At 44.5% G+C, this 12576-nt stretch overlaps 1 long non-coding RNA gene across 2 annotated transcripts in view; it reads left to right on the forward strand.

Annotated features, from left to right (window-relative positions):
• Positions 1-461: 461 nt before the first annotated feature.
• LOC123364862 overlaps positions 462-12576 on the forward strand; it is a 34206-nt gene continuing 22091 nt past the window's right edge. The window contains exons 1-3 of one of the 2 annotated variants that reach the window (XR_006577316.1): positions 462-523; positions 741-871; positions 2732-2896. This is a non-coding gene — a long non-coding RNA (uncharacterized LOC123364862). The remainder of the gene's footprint in view (positions 524-740; positions 872-2731; positions 2897-12576) is intronic. The other variant, XR_006577317.1, reaches the window with a different exon arrangement.

Raw genomic sequence — 12576 nt, forward strand, 5'->3', positions numbered from 1 at the left:
CCAGAAATGTGTCATATGAGGGTGGACTGGCTGTGCAGTTCTTTGAGATTCCATGTTGTCTTGTGTGTTTTCATGTAGACTATGGACAGATATAGTCAGAATAGGCTGTATAATAAACATTAGGGAGGCAATAATCCCTGTGGACACTAATACAACATCATGTTGATTCCACCATGGATTTTGACCCAGTCCCAGGTGCTGATAGCTGCAAACTTCTCCCACAGTAGGAACTCAAAATAGATAGTCACATTTCAGGGAAGGACATTTTTTTCTGGGCCATCCTTTATAGAACACCTGCCCACTCTATTCATGGATGTATTGCTGAGCCAACATAAGCTTGAAAACCTCTGTGACATGGCTGGCTTGCCACTGATAACTTGGAATTGTTTTGCCATTCAGGAACTCAGCATTGTTATGTCCTTCAGAATGTGGAATCCCTGGAAGGACTGAGAAATGTTAGTTGTAAACCAGAGCACCCCACCCCAGACTACAATGTTCTGCAGTTTTTAAAGATGTAGCATTTGTAAATTTCAACTTTCCTTTGTGTTTGCACTCTTTTTACTCTGCTTAACTTAGTTATATCCACTTAGCTTCTGGGAAGTGAAGCATTCCTCTATATTCCTCAAGACTATATTAAAGCTGAGTTTTACAAAGATTCCACAGGCACTTTTCTCTGAGGATGCAATTAACTGTTTTTAAAGTACTGAGACAATACTGAACTGTTTGTTGTCTGTTTTCAGGTCCTGCCACCTCAGCAGTACAGCCAGACTCCAGCAGGAGCCTGGGACTTTGAACTGTCATGGACTGGTCAAAGAGGATGTGTTTCGGTGATGAACATATGGTGGATATCATGGACAGGACCAACAAGCAGGTACAATACCAAAGGGAGAAGGATTCAAAGCAAATGGAAGGGCACAAACAGACAGGCAGCAGAGTCTGAGGGGTGAATTGTAGCTTGTGGGGAGAGACCTGCAGTGAGTTTTCTGAAGCAGAAATGTTGCTTGAGGGATGAAGAAATGGCACTGCAGAAACACTATTTTGAGAGGCTGCTTGCACTAATGGCCACAAAACTTCATGCTCCTGCTCCACCCACACCATGTCCTGAGCCCTTTTCACCCTACCGTGTCCTGTAGAACAGGAATGCACTGGACAATAGCATGTTTGGTGGCTCATGGAACCAGGACTGATCACTAGTTTGACAGTGCAAATATGCAAAAATCATCAAGTGCTTGCTAAACATCCTAGAAAGGGAAAGGAGAACAGGAGAGCAGTGTACATGCAAAAATATGGATTTTTTGTTTGCACTGGTTTCTCTTTTTTGTATGGGTCAATGTTTGTGTTATGTACTTTTATTACTCGTTTTGCTATTGGTTTATTACTGGTGGTTTGATGTTATGATGGTAGTTGGCCTGCCTGACAGTGCTTTAATATATATTGTAATACAGCCATTTCAAATATAAAGGCTTTTGCTTTATTTAAAAAGCGTATAACCATAACATCATAGAATGTGTATTTTGAAGAAGATAAAAACGTAAGCCACAACTGGAAAGTTATATCTAAACACAACTTCTCAATACTTCAATTCAGAGCAATCCATAATGAAAATCCACAATTTCTTTCACACGTACCATCCCACCGCCATTGTTAACTAGTCATCTCAGTCATAATTAATAATTCATGACAATCGCTCTCACATACACACCCCATTCATAGCATACAGCAAGAGTCATTTACTGTAAAAAGTGCTGTACAAATACATCTACAAATGTACTAGTCTCTCTCTCCCATTGGTCCATGCAATCCATAATGCGGACACACAAAACATCCCTAATTTTGTTGCCCATGTGCATCTTGCCCCAGTTTTGGCAGGTGAACTTTCTGCCTGAGTGTACCAGTTCAGCTACCCATTAACTGTCATAGGTCCCTTCAGGGACAAATGTCTCATCTTTGATTTAAAAAGATTGTGAAAAGCACAGCAAGACACAATAATGCGGACAGCATACATTACACTGGAATCAAATAGCTCTACAAACAGTGCCAGCAGGATTTCAATCATCATTCTACACCTGCTGAGAGTGTAATTAAAATTCTTTTGCCAGGTCCTCTGAGAGCAGGATACAGTTTCCTAAACCTTGAATACCCCTAGAATGACAGGGTGGAGAGTTACTCCATTTATAACAATGTCATTTGGTGGGAATAATGTCCCAGCCAGTCCCAGCAGGTAGACTCCCACTTCATGGAAAACCCTGGCATCATGAACTTTTCTAGTGCAGCTCACATTGGCATCTATAAATCAGCCTCTGAGGTCCATGAGGTTTTTCATAACAATGGAGTAGTACCTTTGTAGTTTGTGTATCATGTGCTCCTTGAGGAGGGCAAACTATGGGCACATGAGTTCTGTCAATGGCCCCATTCTCTCAAAACCAGCAATAACTTCAGGGATATTGTTTTTGCCCACCACCTTGGGTAAATCACACCACTGATTTCCTCAGAAACCTTTGCCACCAGTTTACCCACAGCTGATTTTCCAATACCAAACTGGTTAGCAATGGACTTCTAAGAATCTGGGGTAACCAGCTTCCATATGGTTATAGCAACCTGCTGTTGGACCAGCATGTCCATCCTTATGCATGTGTCATGACACTGGAGGGTTGGAGTAAGCTGCTCCCAAAGCTCCAGAAATTTACCTTTCTTCATGCAAAAGTTCTGGAGCCACTGCTGATCATTCCAGGTCTGTGTGATGATGTGATCCCAGGATCTCTGTGCTTGTGCCTCGATCCAGAAGTGCCTGTCTACAGAGGGGACATCAGCAGCTAGCCCGAGAGTTGTGAGCAGTATCAGCCAGTTCAAGTCTGCCATGTCCGTATTCCTTCTTCTCCTACAATAGGTGCTTAAGGTAGGTGATAACATGCTGACAAAATATCCGCCAGTGTCTCATGAATGATCTGCACATTTCCTGAAAGAGAAGTGAAAGCCCAAACAGGACAAGTTCTTCAAAAGGTGACTCCTCCATGTTGCTGGCTCTAGTTGCCAGGAGCATGCAGACCCAAAAGATGGCTCGGCAGGATGTGTTGCTGGGCTGTGACAACTTCCTGTAAAGTGTGCAGTATGGACAGTCACCGACTGTGCACCACGAACAAATGGCTAGTGCAACTACAGCTAGGGAGGGCTCCAGGAAGCATTTCATAGGCTAGTTTGACTAGAGTGTAAAATTCAGTGTAGAAGTCTGTGTGCAGATATAAGAACTGTGTCCAGAAATTGTAAACCTAGAGTCAATATTCAGAGTAGATGCTCAAGCCCAGGCATACAAACACTGTGCTTGCCCGCTCACATCCCACAGACCCTGAGCTTACATTCCAGTGTAGGCAGACCTTTGGAAGTCCAGTGAAAGTAAGGCTGTGAATAACCAAAAACTGGCAAGTCTCCAGACCTAATATCAGAAATCATACAAAAAACTGAATACATGTATAAGTTATTGTAAGTGGGGTTATTAGCTTGTCTATATAATGGCTTTTGAAATACTCAAAATATAGCAAAAATTACATGAACTCATCCAAGAATCAGACCATTTGCTTCATCTAATACCAAGTAATTTTGAAAGTTAAAGAGCAGGTACCCACTACTTTGAATGTTTATGGGTGAATGCTGAGAGAAAGCAAAATATCTCCTTAATGGTGCTTTTTTTAAAAGAACACTATCTTCAATTAAATATCCATCAAGAGGCATCACAACCATACAGAGGTTATAGCAGTGGCCAGCACAGAACATTTTAATTATACATCCTTAGACACATCTAAATACAGTTCCATGAGCTGGAAAGATGCCAGCATTTCTTGTGGCAATCCCCTGATACTGTTATTATGATGAATCGTCTCCGTAGGTGCCAGTCCTCCAAAAAACCTAGTATATACTGCAAAATATATGTCTTCCCAGATTCCAGACCCCAGATTGCTCCTAGTTGGCTTTGACTATGTAAAACACTATGTGTAGGCTAAGTATTAATATTGGGTGAAATTTTCAAAAGGACTCTAAGGCCTTGTCTACACTACAAGACTATTTCGAATCAACTTAGTTTGAATTTGTGGATTCGACCTTATGAAGTCGAATTTGTGTATCCATACTAAATACACTAATTCGAATTTCTGAGTCCACATTCACGGGGCCAGCGTCGACTTTGGAAGCGGTGCACTGTGGGAAGCTATCCCACAGTTCCCGCAGTCCCCGCTGCCCATTGGAATGCTGGGTAGAGCCCCCAATTTTGTAACTTGTACTGCCTTTGGTTTGCCTCTGTCTCTATTTTCCCCAACCAGCTGGAGCTGAAAGCAGTTTTACTTAGCATAGTCTGTGCTGGTTCTTGACCTTTAACATTATACACAGACGTGGCCAGTCTGGATATGCCTGCTGGGGGGAGAAATGTGTCGAGGGTGGTTTTGGGTAACTGTCATCATTGAACCGTCAATCACGCCCTCCCTTCCTCCCTCCTTGAAAGCGCATGCGGACAATCTGTTCGTGCACTTTTCTGGTCAGTGACAGCGCGGACGTCACAGCACTGCAAGCATGGAGCCTGCTGCGATCATCGCCGTTTTCTCCTCCTCGCACTTTATCGTCCACCTCTTCCACAGTCAGCTGCTGAGAAATTGGGCTACTTTTCAATGGTGCTGCAAGCACTGGGGGACCATAGGGGACGTTTTACAAACATCAGCGTCGGGTGGCCGGGCAAGGTTCATGATGCGTGTGTTTTCAGGAACTGTGGGCTGCTCAGATGCCTGCAGGAAGGTAGTTTCTTCCCGGACCACGAAATAACTGTTGTGGATGTGCAGATGCCTATAGTCATCCTCGGGGACCCAGCCTGCCCGCTAATGCACTTGCTCATGAAGCCCTATACAGGCGCCTGGGACAGCGACAAGGAACTCTTCAAATACCAGCGAGCAGCGAGCAGCGTGACCTGTGACTGTTCAGTTTCTTTACAGAGAAGCTGAACCTGCCCCTGTTTCTTTACCCAGTTACTGTTGACTCTCCTCTTCGGTTACATACCCCGTTCACCCCGTTTCCTCCACTTCCAACACACGTGTAAAAATAAAATACATGTCCCATTGTTACTGAAGAAAGGTTTCTTTATTCATGACTTTTCGTGAAAGGGTTGAAACTGGGACGCAGGCTGTGCTGGGTAGGGTGTGCAGTGATGTAAAGACCGCCTCTAAACTCAAGGAATGACAGGCTCCTGCTCCTAGAGCGGTCCGCAGTGCCGGAATGCTTCTTTCAACGGAGCCTGCCATCCCTCTTTATGGAATTCTGTGTGCGGGCGGATATGTGACCTTGTGGTGGAGGAGGACGGATACAGATTCCTCAGCTGCGTGACTCAGCGGTCCAGGACAAGGACCGCTGTATAAGATCTGTAACCGCCCTCCCCCGCTGCAAAGTCACATCTCCCCCGCCCACAGAGATCCTGGAAACCACCTCCCATACCGACCAGGGTGCCTACTGACTGCACCGTGTGTGTGACCCGCTGCTGATCCTGCCCCCGTGTCTGTACCCTGGGAAAGGTGACTGTCCTATGCAATTAACCACCCCCTTCCCCACGCCCCCCATTCAAACACAGTCTTCTTTGAAAAAACATAACGGAAACAGTAATTAACAGCAAAGCATTTTTATTAATTAAGTAGACAGTTAGGGGATGGGACTGGGATTGGGACTACTGTGAGTCTGGAAGTGAAGGACTTCGGCAAATGTAGGGTATGAGAGCTTTTGGGTACTTGAGCACTGTGCTGTGGTGCAGTGACAGTATTCACGTCCCTGGCCGCCCCTCCTCCTGATTATTTTCGGTGAGTGGGGTATGGGACTTTGTGGCGGGGGAGTGCGGTTGCAGATACACTGCAGGGTGTCTCTGTCCTCCTGCAGTCCTGCAGAACATCCACAAGGCGCCTGAGCGTGTCCGTTTGCTCCCTCACTAGTCTAAGCAGCGTTTCAGTCGCCTGCTTGTCTTCCTCACGCCACCTCTCCTCCCGTTCGCTGTATGAGCGCTGGCACAGAGAGACGGTCTCCCTCCACTGGCTCTGCTGGTCCGCCTCTGCTAGGTAGCAGCCCATATGTTCCTCAAACATCTTGTCCCTTGTCTTTTTCTTTCGCCGCCTAATCTTTGCCAGCCTCTGCGAGGGGGATGCTGTGGCAGGTCTGGAGACAGTGGAAGCTGTGAGATGGGAAACAGGGAGTGAATTCCTTGCAAAGATACATTTTTGCGAACAATTAACTGAGTCTAGGCTGTCTCTGTGAATTCTGGGTTGAGACCCCTGTGCCTGCTGGGGCACAAATAATTTTCGCGGTGGATTCTGGGTAAATGTCGCCAGTCATTACTTCCTCCGGGAGAGCAACGGCAGACAATCATTTCAAGCCCGTTTTCCCAGAATTGCCCTGGCATACGCCATAGCGTGGCAACCATGGACACTGTTTTGCCTTTTGTGTATGTCACCGTATGTGTACTAGATGCCGCTGACAGAGGCGGTCCAGCAGCGCTACACAGCAGCATGCTTTTGCTTTTGCATGACAGCAGAGATGGTTACCAGCCATATTGTACCATCTACCATACCATAAATTGGTAATAAGATGGTAATAAGTTGGGCATGGTTACCTGTCCTTTTGCACTGCACCATTTGGTGCTGTCATAAGTGCCCCTGGCCGAGCAGCCAGGGGCGCAAAAGCAAAAATTGGGAATGACTCCCTGAGTCAATCCCTCCTTTTTGGTATCTAAAAATAGAATCAGTCCTGCCTAGATTATAGGCAAGTGTACTAGAGAACCACTGTATCATAGAACCAGAGAGCACAGCTGCTCTGTGTCTGATCCTGCATAAATTTGGAGCTGTATGCTATTCACAGGGGGTGCTCCTGCAACAACACCACCTGTTCATTCCTGCCTTCCCACAGCCTTCCTGGGCTACCATACCATTGTCCCACCACTTGTGTGATGAAGTAATAAAGAATGCAGGAATAAGACACAGTGACTTGTTTGTGACAAATGAGTGGAAGGAAGCCTCCAGCTGCAATGATAGTCCAGGCAGGACATTAATTACTGTGGATGAAGGAGCCCATCATCCCTCTGCTAGTCCAGGGGCAATTCAATCATTTCTTTACACAGGAAGGGTGGGGGCTGATGGAGCTCAGCCCCCTGTTGCAATGATGAGGACGGTTACCAGCCATACTGCACCATCTACCATGAAAAATTAGGCCCAGGCGACCTTGATCGACCTCACAGATGCTAGTACGCATGGTTACCAGTCCTTTTACACTGTCCCATGTGCCAATAGGCTGATGATGAGGACGGATACCAGTCTTTTTGTACCATCAGCCATCCATAGCGTGGGGGGAGCAAGCATGTTGGTGTTGAGTGCTGCACCATCGCGTCTATCTGCAGCATTCAGTAAAGATAGGGTGACATGTAAAAGAGTCTACAGAGGATTGTTTTCACTTCTGGTGGTGGGTGGGGTGTGTGCGCAAATTGCCGAACTATGCCCTGACCCACCGCAGACACTGTGTTTGACCCTAGAAGCATTTGGAGCTCATCCAAGAATGCAAATACTTTTCGGAGACAGCAGGAACTGTGGGATACCTTGCGTCCTCATTCCCCCCTCCCTCCATGAGCGTCCACTATATTCTTTGGCTTTCCATTACGCTCGTCACGCAGCTGCGTGCTGAGTCTGTGCTATGCCGTCTGTCCGGAGATTTTTTAAAAATACTTTGGACCAGGCGTAAAATTACAGTAATTACCCTAATTAGATGCAGGAGTCTCCGAGCGAGATCACCCTGAGGACGGTCACTGAAGGAGATAGAGAGCGCATGCTGCGTGAAAGCTAGCACGAACCAGGGCCCGATGCAGCCGTGCTCGGGGAGGCAGTGCTCCCTGAGTACCTCATGAAAGCCTTGCGCGGAAAAGTGTGCTACCACGGAGCACCCAATAAGGCAGCTCTCCCCAGGAACCTCCTGCTGATGCTTTTCGATTAACGCAAGGAGAGCTTCGTGGAGATCTCCAAGGATGATTTCTGTTCTATCTCCATATATGGAGAGCCCTCCTTTTCACACAGTTAAGATTCCTGTTATATTAAGAATAAAATTTAACATGGTTAAAGCACTTACCGACTGCTCCTTCCCCTGATTCAGGATCCGGGTTCATGGCCGGGGAGGGTTGGTAGGGGATCTCCGTGATGGTGATGAATAGATCCTGGCTGTCGGGGAAACCAGCGTTGTAAGCGCTCTCGCCTGCCTCGTCCTCCACAAACCCTTCCTCATCTTCCCCGTCCGCGAACATCGCCGAGGAACTGCCCGTCGACACTGTCCCATCATCAGAGTCCACGGTCACTGGTGGGGCAGTGGTGGCAGGCTCCGTAGCGTCCGTTTGCCGCTTTGATTTTTTGGTAGCCTTGTCTGGGGTCCTTGATTTTCACGCGGCGCTGCGTTGCATCCCGCCTGTATCCTCTGTCTCTCATGGCTTTGGAGACCTTCTCGTAGGTCTTTGCATTCCGTGTTTTGGAGCGCAGCTCCGAAAGCACAGACTCCTCGCCCCACACACCGATCAGATCGAAGAGTTCCCAGTCAGTCTATGCTGGGTCCCTCTTTCTATTCACAGATAACATGAACTCCTCTGCTGGAGAGCTCTGCATCGTTGCAGGTGCTGCGGAGCTCGCCCCGATGTCCAGCCAGGACGTCAGATTCAAAGTGCCCAGACAGGAAAATGAATTCAAATTTTCCCGGGTCATTTCCTGTGTGGCTGGTCAGAGAATCCAAGCTCCGACTGCTGTCCAGAGCATCAACAGAGTGGTGCACTGTGGGATAGCTCCCGGAGCTACTAAGTTCGATTTGCATCCACACCTAGCCTAATTCGAGCTAGCCATGTCGAATTTAGCGTTACTCCACCTGTCGGGGTGGAGTACCGAATTCGAACTAAAGAGCCCTCTAGTTCGAATTAAATGGCTTCCTGGTGTGGACAGTTGAGCGGTTAGTTCGAATTAACGCTGCTAAATTCGAATTAAAGTCCTAGTGTAGACCAGGCCTAACACTGGCTTCACTCTGCTCCCATTGAAATCAATGGGAATTTTACCATTGACTTAATGGAAGCACAGGTAGGCTAATGCTGATCGCTTCTACAGTGTACAAGCATAAAGACCAGCCTCTAGACTCCTCGCTCAGAAAAAAAGATTCCCACTCGAAGATAATTTTCTCTGAGTATGGAAGTTGTGATTAGTTACTTTAACATTTCAAACACTTTCTAGGGACAAATTCTGAAAAAGGATGTGCAACATATAATGCTTGGATACCATGGATTTAGAAAGCAAACAAAAAAAAAACCACCACTGATTTTAAAAAAGCAAAATCTTTATGTCCCCAGCATATGTCAAAGAGCTGTGGCGAGAGCTCCTCTCTAGTAGTTTATTCCAAATTCACACCTTCCGCCTTGGGGTGGAGAACTTCCCAGCAGGAATCCAGCAAGAATTCAAGCAAACTTCCATTTAACACAGGTGCACAGTCCAACTGCCCTTCCAACATTGGTCCCTGAATCACAGATCAGGGCACCTCCTTCCCTTTGGGATCCGGCTGATTCTTGAATGGAATATGGGCAAGAGTGTAGTGACCCTTCCAGGCACTACCCAGCCTCCCAGGCTTAAACCCTAGATTGTAGGCCAGCTGTCTCCTTGAAGCAGCAACAGCAACCCATGCAATCTCCAATGGCACCCTCATTCTCCAGTTGTAGTAGAGCTGACAACTAGCAGAAGGGCTGGAATGTCCTGGCAGCTCTCTAACCAACCAAGGTTGTGGAGCTTATGTGTTTATATCTGAACTTGGGTCAGCTGTGTATTTCTGTCCAAGTTCTCAATAAGGCTTCCCCACACATAGCACTAGGATACATTCAAAATCCAACTAAAAAAAATATAACTTACATATAACATAGAATGGTTATGCCACTTTCCCTCTTCTCTAGAATACAAATATCCCCCACAGAATCATGGGCTTGTTTCCAGCTCTGTATACAAGTATAGTAATATACACTATTTTAGTATCTCCACGGTATGTGTGTATGAGAGCCTTTTAAATACTGTGACCTCTTACTGTAGCTAAGCTCTTTTAGTTATTGCATATTTCCTATTACTGTTGTGACTTTCTTAGTCAGCCAAACAATGTTTTTCATCCCATATTCATCCTTGATTATTTGTCTGGCCTGTGAGCAAGTTGGAAGAAGAGTTTTGGGCTCAGTTCAGTTTTCAATGCAATGAAAGTTTCCATTGGCTCCAATAACATTTGGATTGGACCCCTGGTGAATCCACCTACCTATACATGAATGATCAACAGTCCCAGAAACATGTATAGCAGAATGTGGCATATTCTTTCTCACAACTTTCATATGGAAAGATCTATACATCTCCTGGCTCAAAGACAGATTTTGACTCTTGGGATTTAACCTTAATTCAAGAAGTAATTTTGATTTAAGATTACTAATTGCTTTATGACTCAAACTCAATATGGAAACACTCTAGAAGCAAAATTATGCCACTTCTTAACATTTATGCACTGTGAGAAATAAACAGCTGGGGTAAGCAGCAGGCATTTCAATATGTTTTATTTATTTATACACAGAACTTTAAGCATATGTCATACTGATAGCATTTACATCATAATATATGTTGTTCACTACAGTTCTGCAAATCCATTAGAAACTGCATGAATATCTAGTGAATGTCAGGACACAAACAGCTTACCAATTTTTTTCCCCTCCATCTGGTTTACATCTTGTGGGCTCAGCTTTTCTATATAAAGAATATAGCTAAGGAAATGTATGTTTTAAAAACATAATGGCCTTCCTCAAAGAGAGTGTTTTTCCTTTTCTTAATCCCAGTGAGATACCAAAACCAAATAGTTGTGAGGATTCAATATATGCCAGCAGTTAAAACAAAGAGAATGGGAAGAAAGTGGCCATTGGGAGAAATAAGTACAAGGATTATGTATAGATTAAATTAAACTGGAAAATGTGTTTTTGTGCAATAGATTTTGTAAGCAAAATATTCTTATTTCAGTATTATAGTTTCAATATAGATCAGCATATATATAAAATATATGGGAACATAATTAAATATGTTAATTAATGCAGGAGTTATTGTTTTCTCTGGATATTATTTATAATAATATATACATGCTTCAGCTCCAACATTTTTTATAAATAAATCCATTCCCTTGTATCCAAACTTCCTATAGCCTTTAAAGTTCTAAGGCCTTGAGTTATGTTGAGAATGGTGAAAGCGTCATGGTTTGAGAAGGGATATATGGAAATATTATGCCATTTTAATTCATATAGTTCATGGGTGCTGTGTGGAATCAGATGGTTTGTGGGACTTGCCATATCAGTACAACAGAGGTAGCCAGTACTTTGCTATCTTTCTAGTGCAACTCTAGTCCGTTCACACATGCTCCCTTTCTGACTGCTAGTGCTGCTGACAGCACTAGTCAATCCACATCCCATTCGATGTCCAGGCACGCAGATTATATCTGCCCTGTGAGCCTGATTGCGTATCCACTGAAGCAATGAAACACTTTATTTTGATTTCAGAGGGAATTTATTTGGCCAATTCTAACTGGAACTTTCTTATCTAACATTTTCCCTATATACCAGGGTTTCTCAAACAGGGGTCACCGCTTGTGTAGGGAAAGCTCCTGGCGGGCCGGGCCGGTTTGTTTACCTACCCCATCCTCAGGTCCAGCCAATCGTGGCTCTCACTGGCTGCGGATCGCTGCTCTGGGCCAATAGGAGCTGCTGGAAGGCTGCTGAGGCTTGGGAGTCCATTTACCCTTTCTTAATCCTTGTGATTGCAGGAGCTGTTATTTTATTCTTCTCCATCCCCCACAGAGGTGTAGATAACTGGAGACATGGGGGGACTTTAGCTACCATAAAATTTTAGGGATTGCATTAATAAAGGAAACAATGAGTTTGGAACAGAAACTCATTTCTTTCATTTTATTAAAAGTGGACACGTTTAGTCATGGTATAAAATTACTCCTTGAAACATCACCTTTTTTAATCATGAGTAAAAAGATTGACTTAACTGAAAGGACTAAACAACAATATGAGCCCTGGATTTCTTGAAATTCATTCTTCTGCAGCATCTGCAGGTCATCAGTTTTGTCATTGTGTACTTGTATAATTGCATACCAGTTGAGCCGTGATTTGTCCCACTTTGGATTTGACAGGTTTAATGTTTAATATGTTGTAGAACACTGAAACTACCCTCACTTACAGCATTGGTTGCTTGTATCTTAAAATCACTAGTTAACTTTACCATTTCAGAAAACAGCTGATAACATGTTTGATTTGGCTGAGTAAACATAGATATTTCTGAACTGACTTGAATTATTTTCTGGAAGGTGAAAATTTACTTACATCAGATGAAACTGAGTAATCACTTGATCCTGACTGAAATCAGAACCTTACACTTGAGGCATGTCTTGAATTTGTGTTTCTGTTATGTTTTGAGTGTTTATGAGAGTCTCAAGAAATTGAATAATTTTATAGCCTCTGTTCAACCTTGACTGAATATTGGACAT

Source organism: Mauremys mutica, chromosome 2 (genome assembly GCF_020497125.1).
Source record: "Mauremys mutica isolate MM-2020 ecotype Southern chromosome 2, ASM2049712v1, whole genome shotgun sequence".
NCBI lineage: Eukaryota > Metazoa > Chordata > Testudines > Geoemydidae > Mauremys > Mauremys mutica.